This window comes from Capricornis sumatraensis, chromosome X (genome assembly GCF_032405125.1).
Source record: "Capricornis sumatraensis isolate serow.1 chromosome X, serow.2, whole genome shotgun sequence".
In the NCBI taxonomy this organism is placed as follows: Eukaryota; Metazoa; Chordata; class Mammalia; order Artiodactyla; family Bovidae; genus Capricornis; species Capricornis sumatraensis.
This window is the reverse complement of record NC_091092.1, coordinates 70,623,628-70,640,752: the sequence shown is the minus strand read 5'-3', so window position 1 is coordinate 70,640,752 and position 17,125 is coordinate 70,623,628. Positions and strand designations below refer to the sequence as shown.

General features: G+C 42.2%; 1 pseudogene; it reads right to left on the bottom strand.

The window, feature by feature from the left end:
• Window positions 1-3,635: 3,635 nt before the first annotated feature.
• LOC138071749 (zinc finger and BTB domain-containing protein 14-like) lies at window positions 3,636-16,921 on the bottom strand (annotated as a pseudogene).
• Between the last annotated feature and the right edge of the window lie 204 nt (window positions 16,922-17,125).

Here is a 17,125-nt window from a genome sequence, read left to right as displayed (position 1 = left end):
ATTATGCCTCAACCCTGTAGGGGGTAGTCGCAAATGGAACATTCATTCAACATCTACTAGGCTATTTCATTTGACTGAGCTCAGATGATGTGATATATAGTAGAACTAGTGGATCTCAGATGAAAGAGAATTGTCATTAACTAGCCACAATAGCTGATCATTTTGTTTGAAGGATCATATTATATTGAGACCTCAGTACCACTCTCTGCTGCTGGTAGATTGGGCATTTAGCAGTAAAGTAGTTATATCAGCCTAGGTTAGAGAAACCCTTTTTCTAGTGCTCAGTGCTGTCATCGTAGCCACTTTATTCATAGTTCCATTAAAAAAGCACTGGGATAGCCTAGGAAAGAGGTTGACTGAATCTATAGAGTGAATTGCCCTATTCACTTAAATGTTGAGAGCTTCCTGAATATTAATGTGTGTTACAAACTTTGTCATGTTTTACCCACTCCTATGTGTCATTCATATGACTCTACCTTAGACTTCTTTGTCTCCAGTATTTTAATATTTTTATTGCCAGGCCTCTTATCAGCCAGCCAAGCCATTTATCATTACCCAAAAGTCCATGGATGTACATACTTCCAGCCATTTCTCCTATATTTTATCAGTTAGCTATTGCTACATAATAAATCACTCCAAAATTCAGCTGTTTTAAACAGTAAATACATATTTTTACTCATGAGATTTTGATCAGCTAAATGACTCTGTTTTTCTAGACTATGCTTGGTTGATCTCAGTTGGTCTTATTCATGCATCTGTGACCAACTAGTGCATCAGCTGAGAGACAGGTTGGTCTAGGGGGCTTTTCTCACATGTATGGTAATTTGTTGCCTATTGTCTAGGATAAATTAGGGCAAGGCTACATGCATCTCATCATCCAGCAAACTATCCTGGACTTATTCATATGATCATCTCATGGGTCTGAGAGAGAGGAAAAACATAGAAAACCTCTTGAGTACTAGGCCATAAAGTGCTTAATGCTACATCCAATGGGGCAAACAAATCATAATGCCAGCCCGAGGATTAAAGGGGTGGAGAAATAGACTCTACCTCTTAATGGGAGGAGTTGAAAAATTAGAAAGAACAAGTTATGGAATTGTGGTCATTTTTCTAATTAACTTATTATATACAGCAAATTGATAACCAGGTGTAATATGTAAAACTTTGCCAAGTGGGAAGATTTTCACTTATTTCTGTCCTTTAGGCACATCTATATATATGGCTGGTAGAAACATTTACAACAGCATATTTAACCTACTATATGTGAACAGGGACCTCTCTCTTTTTACAGTTGATCATATGGTACACTAGGAGAAGGAGAGGCATCAATGCAAAAGAGGTAAGTGACATGAGATCTAGGCCTTCTGTTTGTGCAACTTACTTGAGACTTTAGGACCAGTCTATTGTATGATGGATTGCTATTGACGTGGTGGACCTGATAATAACCAGCTCATGATGGTCAGCTCTCGCAGTAGTCACTGATGTCCCTTAATCATATGTTTTGTCTCTACTAGGGTCTAGTGTTAGTTGCTCAGTCATGTACAACTCTTTGCAACAGCAGGGGCTGTAGCACACCAGGCTCCCCCACCAATGGGATTCTTAGGGCAAAAATATTGGTGTGGGTATCCATTTCCTTCTCCAGGGGATCTTACTGGCCCAAGGATTGAACTCAGGTCTCCCACATCACAGGCAGATTATTTACCATTTGAGCCATGGGGGAGTCCCCCGCTAGGGTCTAGTAGCACATATAGGTCTTCTTTTCAAGTATCAAGTAGTTATCTGCTGCAGAAGGCATGGCCTTGTTCCACTACCCTTTGAGTCTGTGTTATAACTCTCTAATTGGGGTCATAAAATCCACACAACATCCACATCCACTATACCTTTAACACCATCAAATCTGCCTTGTCATATGACCTAGAAACAGGCAGTTTTCACCTTCATCTTTTCCAGAACATCTGTGATAGGTCTAAAATTAAGGCCCAATATTATATGCTCTCTTAATATCTGAAACCAGAAATGACCCAAGTGGCTTAAAGCAAAGTTCCCCTTTGTGGATAATGTCTCCTAGTCAGACCACTCTTTGTATCAAGGGTGCCAGGCACAGTTCCTGCTTATCCCTGGATAGTGGGTTTCAGTTCTTTGTCAGCTATAATTATTTATTTATTTAATATAAATTTATTTATTTTAATTGGGGGCTAATTACTTTACAATATTGTAGTGGTTTTCCATACATTGACATGAATCTGCCAAGGGTGTATATGTGTTCCCCATCCTGAACCCCCCTCCCACATCCCTCCCCATCCTATCCCTCTGGGTCATCCCAGTGCACCAGCAGTGAGCACCCTATCTCATGGATCGAACCTGGACTGTCTGCCAGCCATAATTATCCAAACAAGCCAATTTCATGTTCTGACAAAAACTAGGCACCACCCTACTCTCTTGACACTATAAAGCCTGCCTTCTGCAGCCTTTTCTTATTAACTCTATTTCAGGTTGCAACACACAGGTAGTATTATGTGACATATGGTGTCCTCCTTCCTTAGGCTGTGAGTATATATGACTCTTAAACTGCTGTTAATTTTATCTGTCCAGGGTTGGTTGTTGTGTGTTTGACCAATGCCATAATTCTAGGGTGTTCCTCACCAATGGGGATGAATGGGAAGCAATTAAAATAACCTTTATTACTGCTCATAGCCTTACTCAAAATTGAGCCTTTTAAATGGCTTGATAAATGGGTAAGAACAGTATTTCCAAGTGTATTATACTACTACATCCAAAATTCAGTGATGACTGCCTATCACTGTGTTGCTTTTACATTGGAAGGGGATCCAATATAAGATTTCTGCCAGATGTTGAATACTCCAACCCAGTTATTACCCATGGACTGCAGAAATAACGATGACATGGGTCCATAGAATCTTTGACTCAACTGTCAGATTGATTTAGGCCAGAATTCCATGTATCATTCTGGCTTCCTTAAGCTCCCATCTTATCGAATATGTCAGGTCCTTTAAGATCAATGTCATCTCCAACTTTATATCAAAGGGTTTTTTCCTTGAATTTCTTTTGTCAGATATTAATATTACTATATTCCTTTTCAGTTTTTAAATTTTTATTTTATTCTTTGCATTTTCAGAACTTGCTTTTATATCTGTGCACACAGTGGTCTCGGTCAATGACTCACCCATATTTTCTGCATCTGCATGAAGTACTTTCGCTAAAGTTCTTAAAAAATGCCTTTGTGGTCCTATGTCATGCAGAATGGTGATGATCAGGAAATCCATTCACTCAGTTATCATTCTATACAATGCACTCCTTGGTACAAAAGATAGAGAGGGGAATTTTAAAAAGGGAGAGAAGTCTCTCACTTCTTGAACTGGACACAGGAGTTCTCAAATTAAAACCAGAAATCATAAAAAGAGGGAGCAGGTGCTTAATGGCACCATGAATACTAGACACCAGACTGGACAGTGAACTGTATTTCCTTGCAAAGTTTTCAAAACACCCAACCAAGCATTGCCTTAAGTCCAGCAAGTACAATGCTCTGGAAGTTTCCACCAAAATGCAATGGCTGGCATTTATGGATGAAGATGCAGGCTGAGCATCCCTGCCACAAACACCCCAGTCCCCTGATTTTAGCTGAAGGTGATGACCTCCAGCTGCTGCTTGGCCTCTATGGCTATGGCACACTGCATGACACTGGGGGTGACCTTCTTCCGCTTATTGGGCACATTGTTCTCCTGCTGCTTCAGATCAAATGCCTTGGTGAAAGCCTTGGTGCAGGAGCCACACATGAACGGCTTCTTGTCATTGTGCCTCTGCTCGTGGTCCTTGAGGTGGGACTTGTTCTTGAAGGCTTTGTTGTATATGTAACAGAGGACACACCTCTCCTTGCTGTGAGCCCTCACATGCTTCTTTAAGTCTGGAGCATGGATGAACAATTTGCTGCACACCTTGCAGCTATAGGGCTTGTAGGCTGCATGGGTCTTCAGGTGCTTCTTCTTCTTTTTTTTTTTTTTTAACAATACTGTATTGGTTTTGCCATACATCAACATGAATCCACCACGGGTGTACATGTGTTCCCAATCCTGAACCCCCCTCCTACTTCCGTCCCCATACCATCTCTCTGGGTCATCCCAGTGCACCAGCCCCAAGCATCCTATATCCTGCATCGAACCTAGACTGGCGATTCGTTTCTTATATGATACTATATCCTTCATGTGTGCCTGGGTGATGAGGCCTGTAGTGCACATCTTGTAGACAAAGGGCCGGTCTGCCATGTGCAAATTTTTGTACTTCCTCAGCCAGCCCTCATCTGAAAGCATCTTCCCACAGGCCTGGCAGGTGATCTGTTCCTGGTGATGGTCATCCAATAGGTACCCGAACTTCATGTTGCTGGCAGCTGTGGTCCAGCCTGGAGTCTGTTCATCCTTCACTTTTCCCATCTCATTGCTCAATGTTAAGGCATTGAGGGGTCTGGTATCCCAGATCCTTGGACTTGGAGGTCTCCATGGATTTGAATTTCTGGTGGTAGCTGTTAACTGGCCCTATTCCTCGCTCCCCAGCTCTTTCAAGATTGCTTCCTGGACTCTGAACATCGTCTTGGGCGATTTACTGTCCTTCTGACTTGCAGGGGCAGGGGGAGAAATGCCTTCTACTGTGTCATTGGAGGGACTGTTGTCCTGGTCTCCAAGTTCCTCCATGTCTTCATCCTGAGTGTCAGCAGCATCTCCAGTTGGGTAATTGATCTTGAGGTAGTACTTGCTTTTGGATTGGTCATTATTTTTGCCTGGAATGGACACGTCCAACTTCTGAGAACAGTTTATCCAAAAATCGGATACCAAGAATCTGACCCAATGACATCATTAACATTTTTTTCCCCACAGAAGCCTTTAACCATTTACATATAATTCAATACCTCTTCAAATATATCAGAATGGCAAAAAAAAAAAAAATCTGTTTCTATTACTGAAGAGATATCAACCTAAAGCTTATTGAAAAGCTTTCTAAAATAGGTACCACAGGGGGCAATGGCATATCTGTGTGCTCTGAACTTTACATCATCAGCCACAATTGCGATATTGAAAAATTCTCCTTCCAGGTTTTGCTCATTTAGTGTCTTCAGAGACAGAGTTTTATGATCTTTGTCATATTTAATGGATGATTTCAAACAGGATTGAAAACTCCATGAATGCCCAAGATGGTGGAGAGATAGTACAGGGAGACTACATTCTTCCCCACAAATTCATCAAAAGATAATTTGAATGCTGAGCAACTTTCACAAAACAACTTCTGAATGCTGGTAGAGGACACCAGACACCCAGCAAGGCAGCCCATTCTCTTCAAAATGAGATAGGACAAAATATAAAACATTTTTTAAAAAAGAGAGAGACAAAAGAATTAGGGACAGAGATCCATCCTAGGGAGGGAGTCATGAAGAAGTTTCCAAACAGTAGGAAACCCTCTCACAGGAAGGTCTGGGGGTAGTTTTGTAATCTTAGAGGGCAACATAACTGGAAGGGAAAAGCACTACAAAATATGTGACTAACTGCAACTCCCAGAGGAGAAGTAGTCCAGATGCTCACCTCTGCCACCAGCTAGTGGGGGCTGAACAGGGAGGCACGGACTGCATCATTGGTGCTTAGGGTAAGGACCAGGTCTGAATGCCCTGAAGACGACCTGAGGGAGCTAATGTGAGATAGCAACCGAAACTGTGGCATTGCCAGAGGTGGGGGAGGGGGAAGGAGAACTTTCCCTTGAAAGGTGCTAACAAGCAGCCAGGCTGCTCAAAGAAGAAAGGATTGAGTGAATACAAAAGGAGAGCTAGCTGGCTGCTAATAGGGCCCTTTCCCTTGCTGAAGGCAGAGAGGCAGGTGTAGGACAGCCAGAGCCAAAGGGCAAGGGGCAATCTCGGCCCCAGAGACCGTCATCCTTCACCACATTCTGAGTAGGCTCCCAGTTGCTAACCACGTCTTCCTGGGATCCTGGAAGTTTACCATCTGCCAGCAGGGTCACAGCCTGAGGTCAGCTTCCCAGAGGAGACACACGGCATAACTGTGACAGTGCTCTCATGGCACACGGGGGAATCCTAGCAGCTGGGACAGGGGAGGTGATTAAGATGCACGGCCCACCCGGGACAGTGTGCTTACCAAGCACCTGAGCTGCTCGGACCTAGGAAGGGCACAAAACAAATGCCCAACTGAGTCTGTACCCTTGTGGAGTACCCAAAAACCTGAACCTGAGCAGCCTAGACCTGGGAAATGCACTAAATGCAAGGCCCACTTTGGAGAGTGGCCATGCAGAGTACCCTGGAGCTTGAGCAGTGTAGAGCCGGAAAGCACATGCCACGAACTGGGGCAAACCCAGTGTGGTCCATACACTGAGAACACTCCCCACACACACCAGCAATATTTTTTGCAGTGTTCCTCCCTCCCTACAACACAGCAGAACAAGTGAGCCTAAATAAGTGACCACCTTTGGCCTCTTGTGTCAAAAGGGAGGAAAGTAGACACCGAAGAGACTTGCAAACAGAGAAAGTTAAACAAAGAAGAGAGAACTGCTCTGGAAATGACAGGTGCAACAGATTAAAACCCTGTAGTTAACATTGACTAAGCATCGGAGGGGGACTATAGACCCCCTCTGAAAACAAGGACAAGCTGGAAAAAGGAACTATCTGAAACTGTATTGAGGCCACACTGCCCAAAACATCTCCAGAAAAATTCCAAGATATATTTTTACTATAATCACTTTTTAATATTTTTTTAAAATTCAAGTTCTTTATTAGTCTCTTAATTTTAATTTTTAAACCTACTATAACCTTGCAAAAAGATACCTTTTTTTTTACAGTAGACTATATATATATATACATATACATATATATATAAATAATTGGGGGGATGAATTCTGTTTTGTATTTTTAATATAGTATCTTTGAGAATCTACCTCTACTTGAGATTTTTAATCTTTGCTTTTTGGTATTTGTTATCAATTTTTTACCTTTAAGAATCTAATCTTCAGTACCCATTTTCACTTAGGGGTGTGATTAACGGCTTGATTGCTCTCTTCACTTTTGACTCTCCCTTTTCTTCCTCAGGTCGCCTCTATCTTCTCCCTCCCCATACTTTCCTCTACTTAACTCTGTGAATCTCTATGGGTGTTCCAGACTGTGGAGAGCATATAGGGAAATGATTACTGACTAGATTAGTCTCTCCCCTTTTGACTCCCCCTCTTCTCCTCCTGGTCACCTCTATCTCCCTCTTCCCTTTTCTCTTCTCCATGTAACTCTGTGACACTCTCTGAGTGTCCCTTGCTGTGGAGAATTATTTCACCATTAACCTAGATGTTTTATCATCTGTGCCGTATGGATGGAGAAGTATTCAGCCTACTGTTAGAATAAAACTGAAAGCCAGAGGAAGGAAATTTAAATCCAAAACTTGAAATCATCAGAGAACTCCTGACTCCCAAGAAATTTAGTCAACAACAGCTCATCTAAAAGCCTCCATACTTAAACAGAAACCAAGCTCCACCCAAGAGCCAACAAGTTCCAGAGCAAGAAATACCATGCTAATTCGTCAGCAATGCAAAAACAGAGACCTGAGCATTAAAATATAGGCTTCCTGAAGTCACACCAAACCCATAGCAAACCAACACTCACTACTGGCCACTAAATTCCAGGGAGAAGAGCTCCAGCTTCATCCACCAGAAAACATGCAAGCTTCCCTAACCAGGAAACCTTGACAAGCCACTAGTCCAACCCCACCCACAGGGAGGAACCACCACAATAAAGAGGAAACACAAACTTTCAGCCTACAGAAAGGCCACCCCAAACACAACAATCTAAACAAAATGAAAAGTCAGAGAAATATTCAGCAGGTAAAGGAGCATAATAAATGCCCACTAAACCAAACAAAAGAGATAGGGAGTCTACCTGAAAAGTAATTCAGAATAATGATAGTAAAAGTGATCAAAAATCTTGAAAATAAAATGGAGTGACAGATAAATAGACTAGAGACAAGGATTGAGAAGATGCAAGAAATGTTTAACAAGGATTTAGAAGAAATAAAAATGTCAATCAATAATGAGTAATGCAATAACTGAGATCAAAAGCACTCTGCAGGTAACCAAGAGTAGAATAACTGAGACAGAAGATAGGGTATGTGAGGTGGAAGATAGAATGGTAGAAATAAATCAAGCAGAGAAGAAAAAAGAAAAAAAAAAGAATTAAAGGAAATTAAGACAACCTCAGAGACCTCTGGGACAATGTTAAACGCACCAATATTTGAATCAGGTGTCCCAGAAGAAGAAGAAAAAAGGAAGGGCATGGGAAAATACTTGAGGATATAATAGTTGAAAACCTCACTAAAATGGGGAAGGAAATAGTCACCCAAGTCCAAGAAACCCGGAGAGTCCCAAACAGGATAAACCCAAGGCAAAACACCCCAAGACACATATTAATCAAATTCACTAAGATAAAATACTAAGAGCAAATATTAAAAGTAGCAAGGGAAAAGCAACAAATAATACACAAGGGGATTCCCATAAGGATAACAGCTGATCTTTCAATAGCAGCTCTTAAGGCCATAAGGGAATGGCAGGCCATACCTAAAGTGATGAAAGAGAAAATACATATTAAAAATGAATAATAATCTGCTGTTAAAAAGAGCACATTTGAATCAGTTCTATTGAGGCGGATAAACTGGAGCCTATTACACAGTAAAGTAAGTCAGAAAGAGATACACCAACAGAGTATATTAACGCATATATATATGGAATTTAGTAAGATGCTAATTCACTTCAGTTCAGTTCAGTCGCTCAGTCGTGTCCAACTCTTTGCAATCCCATGAATTGCAGCACGCCAGGCCTCCCTGTCCATCACCATCTCCCGGAGTTCACTCGGACTTACGTCCATCGAGTTAGTGATGCCATCCAGCCATCTCATCCACGGTCGTCCCCTTTTCCTCCTGCCCCCAATCCCTCCCAGCATCAGAGTCTTTTCCAATGAGTCAACTCTTCACATGAGGTGGCCAAAGTACTGGAGCTTCAGCTTTAGCATCATTCCTTCCAAAGTAATCCCAGGGTTGACCTCCTTCAGAATGGACTGGTTGGATCTCCTTGCAGTCCAAGGGAATATCAAGAGTCTTCTCCAACACCACAGTTCAAACGCATCAATTCTTCAGTGCTCAGCCTTCTTCACAGTCCAACTCTCACAATCCATACATGACCACAGGAAAAATCATAGCCTTGACTAGCCGGGCCTTAGTCGGCAAAGTAATGTCTCTGCTTTTGAATAAGCTATCTAGGTTAGTCATAACTTTTCTTCCAAGGAGTAAGTGTCTTTTAATTACACGGCTGCAATCATTATCTTCAGTGATTTTGGAGCCCCAAAAAATAAAGTCTGACACTGTTTCCAGTTTCCCCATCTATTTCCCATGAAGTGATGGGATCAGATGTCATGATCTTCGTTTTCTGAATGTTGAGCTTTAAGCCAACATTTTCGCTCTCCTCTTTCACTTTCATCAAGAGGCTTTTTAGCTCCTCTTCACTTTCTGCCATAAGGGTGGTGTCATCTGCATATCTGAGGTTATTGACATTTCTCTCGGCAATCTTGATTCCAGCTTGTGTTTCTTCCAGTCCAGCATTTCTCATGATGTACTCTGCATATAAGTTAAATAAGCAGGGTGACAATATACAGCCTTGACGTACTCCTTTGGAACCAGTCTGTTGTTCCATGTCCAGTTCTAACTGCTGCTTCCTGACCTGCATACAGATTTCTCAAGAGGCAGGTCAGGTGGTCTGGTATTCACATCTCTTTCAGAATTTTCCAGTTTATTGTGATCCACACAGTCAAAGGTTTTGGCGTAGTCAATAAAGCAGAAATAGATGTTTTTCTGGAACTCTCTTGCTTTTTCCATGATCCAGTGGATGTTGGCAATTTGATCTCTGGTTCTCTGCCTTTTCTAAAACCAGCTTGAGCATTTGGAAGTTCACAGTTCACGTATTGCTGAAGCCTGGCTTGGAGAATTTTGAGCATTACTTTACTATCATGTGAGATGAGTGCAATTGTGTGAAACTTTGAGCATTCTTTTTCATTGCTTTTCTTTGGGATTGTAATGAAAACTGACATTTTCCAGTCCTGTGGCCACTGCTGAGTATTCCAAGTTTGCTGGCATATTGAGTGCAGCACTTTCACAGCATCATCTTGCAGGGTTTGAAACAGCTCAACTGAAGGTCCATCACCTCCGCTAGCTTTGTTCATAGTGATGCTTTCCAAGGCCCACTTGACTTCACATTCCAGGATGTCTGGCTCTAGATTAGTGATCATATCATCATGATTATCTGGGTCGTGAAGATCTTTTTTGTACAGTTCTTCTGTGTATTCCTGTCACCTATTCTTAATATCTTCTGCTTCTGTTAGGTCCGGACCATTTCTGTTCTTTATTGAGCCCATCTTTGCATGAAATGTTCCCTTCGTATCTCTAATTTTCTTGATGAGATCTCTAGTCTTTCCCATTCTGTTGTTTCCCTCTATTTCTTTGTATTGATCGCTGAAGAAGGCTTTCTTATCTCTTCTTGCTATTCTTTGGAATTCTGCATTCAGATGCTTATATCTTTCCTTTTCTCCTTTGCTTTTCGCCTCTCTTCTTTTTACAGCTATTTGTAAGGCCTCCTCAGAAAGCCATTTTGCTTTTTTGCATTTCTTTTCCATGGGGATGGTCTTGATCCCTGTCTCCTGTACAGTGTCACGAACCTCATTCCATAGTTCATCAGGCACTCTATCTATCAGATCTAGGCCCTTAAATCTATTTCTCACTTCCACTGTATAATCATAAGGGATTTGATTGAGGTCATATCTGAATGGTCTAGCAGTTTTCCCTACTTTCTTCAATTTGAGTCTGAATTTGGTAATAAGGAGTTCATGATCTGAGCCACAGTCAGCTCCTGGTCTTGTTTTTATTGACTGTATGGAGCTTCTCCATCTTTGCCTGCAAAGAATATAATCAATCTGATTTTTGTGTTGACCATCTGGTGATGTCCATGTGTAGAGTCTTCTCTTGTGTTGTTGGAATAGGGTGTTTGCTATGACCAGTGCATTTTCTAATGATGCTAAGATGCTAGTAATGACCATATATGTGAAACAGCAAAAGAGACATTATTGATGGTCTAGTCCAGTTTGATGTTGTTTGTGGTTTATTCTGTTCCACTGACTTCAACTTCATTCTGACACAAACACCTTCTTGTTCTGATGACAGTAGCTTTACTCTGGGTACCTCTCCATGATCTACTGCAGCCCCCACATGCACACTTAGATATCATGCAGGAGGAATTTAGCAGCTCAGCCATAAGAAGCTGGTGAGATGCTGGGGCTCAGTGTTGGGACCAGGGAGGCCCTAGTGAATAACTGAGTTGAGGTGGCAGAAGCATGAGGCCCTGGTCACTTCTACTCAGTGTGGGATGCCATCAATAGTGGAAGTTTTGATCTATCCAGAACTCTCCACTGACTTGGGCTGGGACTTTTCACATGCATATCCCTTTTCATTTTAAAATCTGTTTGCTTGTATATTTTTTCTATGCAATTTTTGCAACTTTCATTTGAGTTTTATCTCTTGTTAACAAAATATAGCTGGATTTAGCAATCCCAATCTGAGAGCATCTGCCATTTAATAATGAATTCACATCACTTACATTGCCTATTATTATGATTATATTTAGACCTATTTCTTAATCTTATTTGGTGTCTTTCTTTTTGCCAGTTTCTAGAGTTTTTTTTCCCATTTTTAAAAAATCTTTGTTGACAATCCTTGTTAGATTGACTGAGGTTTCTTTTTTACTGTATTTTTCTTCTATTTTATGCTCACTATTACTAAGAAGTAATGAAACCCTAAGCCTAACCCTAACCTGAGCTTTTACCTGAGCTCTGTAGAACATTCATATTGTGCTTATGGCTTATATCTTGGGCATATTTCACTGTTTTTGTGGTCACTTTCAGGGATCAACAGTCTAATTCTAAGTATACAAACAGAAATCTAATCTATTACTGCATTTTTAATCTCTCACTCTGCTTATAGTTGAATCTGACTCATGGTTGGAAGCCTGAAGTGAGAAGTGATCATAGAGAGGAGGTTATGTGTGGATGGCTTCTTTCCTTTTTCTTTAACATCCTTTTTATGCCTTTCTTCCCTGTGTTGACTAAAAAAAAATGTACAACTTGCCACAAGTTTTATTTGGGGCAAAATGAAGACTGCAGCCCAGCATCTCAGATAGCTCTGAGAGACTGTTCCTGTTATAACCACGTGTTCTGGAAAACAAACTCATTCAGAAGGACAATGCAGATAGTGAAGTGCAGTTTATTACACCAGTGGACCCAAGGCAGAGTCTCCTCTTAGCCAAGGACCCCGACAAGCATTTGTGAAAATCTTTTATACCCCTTGTGTACGTGTCTGAACTCACCACCCCAATTTCCTTGCTGCTACTGCTGCTAAGTCGCTTCAGTCGTGTCTGACTCTGTGCGATCCATTAGACGGCAGTCCACCAGGCTCCTCTGTCCCCGGGATTCTCCAGGCAAGAATACTGGAGTGGGTTGCCATTTCCTTCTCCAGTGCATGAAAGTGAAAAGTGAAAGTGTAGTCCCTCAGTCGTGTCCGACTCTTGGCGACCCCATGGACTATAGGTAGGCTCCTCAGTCCGTGGGATTTCCCAGGCAAGCGTACTGGAGTGGGGTGCAATTTCCTTGAGACTTACATAAAACAAAGGAAGGGTCAATACAATCACAGTAACCCCATCATTCATGTGTTAGGTGTTCAAACAGTTAATAATCAATAAGCCTGTGGTTACATCCCAGTAGATACAGAAATAATTTATGACCTGTCCGGAGGCAGGGGTGATTAGAGTGTGTTTTCTCTTAGGCGATGAGTAACCTGGATGTGATTTTCAAGATTCCCCTGTCTAGATGGGGTCTTATCTTTTTATTGTAGTTTCCATAGGCACTAAGCACAGAGTTCAGCATCCATTGGAGAGGTGGCGGAGCATGATAAGCATGAACACGCCAAAGACAGAGTTCAGCTCTGTTTGTTTCCTCCTTCATTCTCCCCTCTTGATGCTCTTAACTCAATTATGAGCATCATTTATAGGGATATACTGCACCCTGGCTCTCTGGCCGCCAGTTTGGGAGAATGACATCAACCTTCGGGTTACAAAGTTCATAACACATTGTAAAATTCAGGGTCCAAAAAGCAGAACTATCAAGGTAACTATAACAGTGGTATCAGCAGATGAATGGATAAGAAAGCTGTGGTACATATACACAATGGAGTATTACTCAGCCCTTAAAAAGAATTCATTTGAATCAGTTCTGATGAGATGGATGAAACTGGAGCCGATTATACAGAGTGAAGTAAGCCAGAAAGAAAACACTAATACAGTATACTAACACATATATATGGAATTTAGAAAGATGGCAATGATGACCCTGTATGCAAGACAGCAAAAAAGACACAGATGTGTATAACGGACTTTTGGACTCAGAGGGAGAGGGAGAGGGTGGGATGATTTGGGAGAATGGCATTCTAACATGTATACTATCATGTAAGAATTGAATCGCCAGTCTATGTCTGACTCAGGATACAGCATGTTTGGGGCTGGTGCATGGGGATGACCCAGAGAGATGTTATGGGGAGGGAGGTGGGAGGGGGGTTCATGTTTGGGAACGCATGTAAGAATTAAAGATTTTAAAATTAAAAAAATAATAATAATAATAAAAATAAAAATAAATAAAATTAAAAAAAAAAAAAAACAGTGGTAAATATAGTTTTCCACCAATTGCCCTTCATCCAAGATAGTCCAGAAAGGAATGTTTTCATTTGACATTGCTTTTACCTGGTTTTTCATGTCATCTAAAGCAGTCGATACATTGCCAGATAAGTCAGGATTGTATACACAACATTCAACCTTAATTATAGAACAAATCCCTCCTTGAGCAGCTGTATGTCCAAAGCGATGCTATTATGAATTATCACTTTTCTCATTTGAATTTGCTCTTCATTTAAGGCTTGGATGGCTTTTGTTCTATCTAGGAGGGCGTGTTTTGTGAAATTAGTTAAGGCCTCTACTTTAATCATGACATTGCTTGTCCCTATAGAGGATACGAATAGGGCAGCAATATACTCACACCATTGTAACCTGAATCTTGTCCATCTAGCATGTAAATAAGGTAGATTTACTAGGGCTTGTTGTAGGTTAAGCTTTTGTTACACTGGCATTTATATCAAATATAACCCCATGACTCGAATCTATTGACTGTAGGTTTTACACCAAGAAAGCAAGGAGAGGTTATGATTAACAAGAGAAAGGAAAGTCTCTTTTTGCCATCCCAGAAAAGAGCAGAGTGGTTTAAAATCTCCTTGGTAGAGCAGTGACACCCACCAAGAAAGTCCATCCATCACTGACAGAGGCATAGCCCTACATACCCAGCAGTTGGAAGTGTTACGGAAGTCTGTATAGGAATGTGCCCATGAGATTAAAACATTGTCCTGAGTTGAAATGGAAGTTAAATTCAAAATCACGTTGATGAGGCCAAGCAGCAGGAGTTGATTGTGCAGCTTTATCCTGAAGGGGCTCTTCCAGGATCTTCTCTTCCTTCTTCTTAAGGATGGTCTTAGTCTCTCTAGGGTCAGTGGGGTCCCTCTGTGCAGTCCACTCAGCATTTTATGGGTCTGCGTGGTATGTTCTCTTCACCCTCGTATGATGGATCTGAGGGACAATACCTGCAACTTTAACTGCAGTAGGGGTAGTTAGAATAACATAAGGGTCCTTTCACCAAGAGGCTAGCAAATTATGTTTCCAATCTTTGATCCATACTTGGTCACCAAGCGTAAACTCATGAATCTGTTCCCCAAGGGGGAATGGCACCCTTTCTTGTACAAACTTAGTTACCCGATTTATTACCTTACCCAGTTCTATCTGCTGTGAAATCCTATCCCCCCTTACCAGACACCTGTTTTATTATGGGAGGGGGCTTCCCATACACAATTGTGTATGGAGAATAGCCTTGGGACTGTGGGGTCATCCTGAGTCTGAGCAGAGCCATCAGAAGCAAGTCAACCCAGGAGCAGTCAGTCTCTATGATCCACTTGGAGTCTCTTTAATGTCCTGTTGGTTCATCCCACCATCTCAGAATTCTGGGCCTATATGCAGTTTGCAGTTTCCATTTGATGTTTAAAGTTTTGCTTGCTTGTTGTACTAAATCAGCTACAAAAACTGGGTCATTGTCTGAACTAATACTGGTAGGAAGTCCAAATCTGGGACTATTTCCCTAAGCAGGCACCAGGCTACTTCTGATGCTCTTTCAGTCCAGGTAGGAAAAGATTCTACCCATCCTGAGAAAGTATATACCATGACCAGCAGGTAACAGTAGTATCTGTGAAGTTTCATTTCAGTGAAGTCCACTCCCAGGTGTTCAAAGGGCAGCATGCCTTTCAGCTAAATACCTGGAGGTTTTTGTCTGAATACCCAAGAGGCAGCATTAACCTGTGAGCAGGCAGCATGCCCTAGGTGGGTCGCTTGGTGTGTTTGGCTTACCAGATTGTGTGACAGCTCCTCCAGTACCAATAATTTGCCACTTGGCAATTCCCACCATTCCTTTTCAGTTTTGATGGACCCTTCCACATTGGCTAACCTGACAGCCATTGTCCTTGTTTTGTAAGGCTAGTGCCATCAGTATATAAGACCCAACTAGGGTCTGGAACCTTGTGTCCTTCTTTAAAACAAACCCCAGATACCTTACCTCCTCCTTGCAGACCTGTGCCTTCTTCTTCAACACCCAGTAGGTAACCTGCTTTCATCAGCACCTGGAGCAATGCTTTTGTCCCTTTCCAGCATTTTTCCTTGGTCTCAGCAGCCAGCAGCAGGTCATCCCCATATTGTAGGAGCCAACATCCATACTCTTTCAGATAGAATGAGTTCAGGTCAGAAGCCAAGGCTTCTCCAAAGATGGCTGGGGAGTTCTTAAACCCTTGTGAGGGAGTCCAGATGAGCTGTTGTTTGGTGACCCCGACTAGATCTTCCCATTCAAAGGCAAAGATGGGCTATGATGCTGGGGCGAGGCATACATAGAAGAAGACATCATTGAGGTCTAGGTGAGTATAAATTTTAGTCCTTGGCCGGAGGAGGTTAAGTAAGGTATAGGGGTTTGGAACAGTGGGGTGTAAAGTCATAGTAGCTTGGTTGACTAGCCTGAGATCCTATACAGGCCTATAGTCCTGTCCTCCTTCCTTTTTGACTGGCATGATCAGCATATTCCAAGCCAACTGGCACTCTACTAGAATGTTGTCTTGTTTCAATCTATTGATGTGGGGCAGTATGCCGTCCCAGGCCTCTATCAGTAGTGGGTATTGGCACTTTCTAACCAGGATGGTGCCTGGTTTGAGTTCTGTTATCACTGGGGCTTGATGTTTAGCCAGCCTGGGGGGAGGGGTATGTCTTCTGCCCAGACCTCATGGAATAATTGAGTTAGCTCTCTCTCAGGCCCTTCTGGCCCACACGGTTCTTCCTTTGGAGGCTCATGAAACCTCCACTCATCTTGGGGTGGTATTGAGAGAGAGAGCAAATAAATCATAGTGTCCATCTGGAAGGTGGGCCTCTCCTCAGGGGAGAAAGTCACTTGTGCTCCTAATTTGGAGAGCAAGTCTCTTCCCAATAAGGGTACTGGGCACTCAGGAATGTAAAGGAATTCATGAATCACTTGGTGCACCCCCATCTGACATTTTCTGGACTGGCAAAATGATTTAATCATTTCTTCTTCCTATACCCCAGTTACAGCGGTAGTCTTTTTGGAGAGTGGTGCCACAGGTTTTGTTACTACCGACAGTTCTACTCCTGTATCCACCATGAAGTCAATGTTTTGGTCCCCCACTTTTAATGTTACCATGGGCTCTCGGGACCTGATATCTCTGAGCCCTGGCAGCCCTATTTAATTTCCAAGTCAGCAAGCCCCACAACTGTGGGAGCTTCCTCTTCCTTCCTTGCCTTAGGACATTCATTCTTCCAATGGCCAAAAGCTTGGCACCAGGCACACTCGTTTGGCTGTAACGGGGCCTGGGGACTCCGTTGGGACCAGTTGAAGGACCGTCCT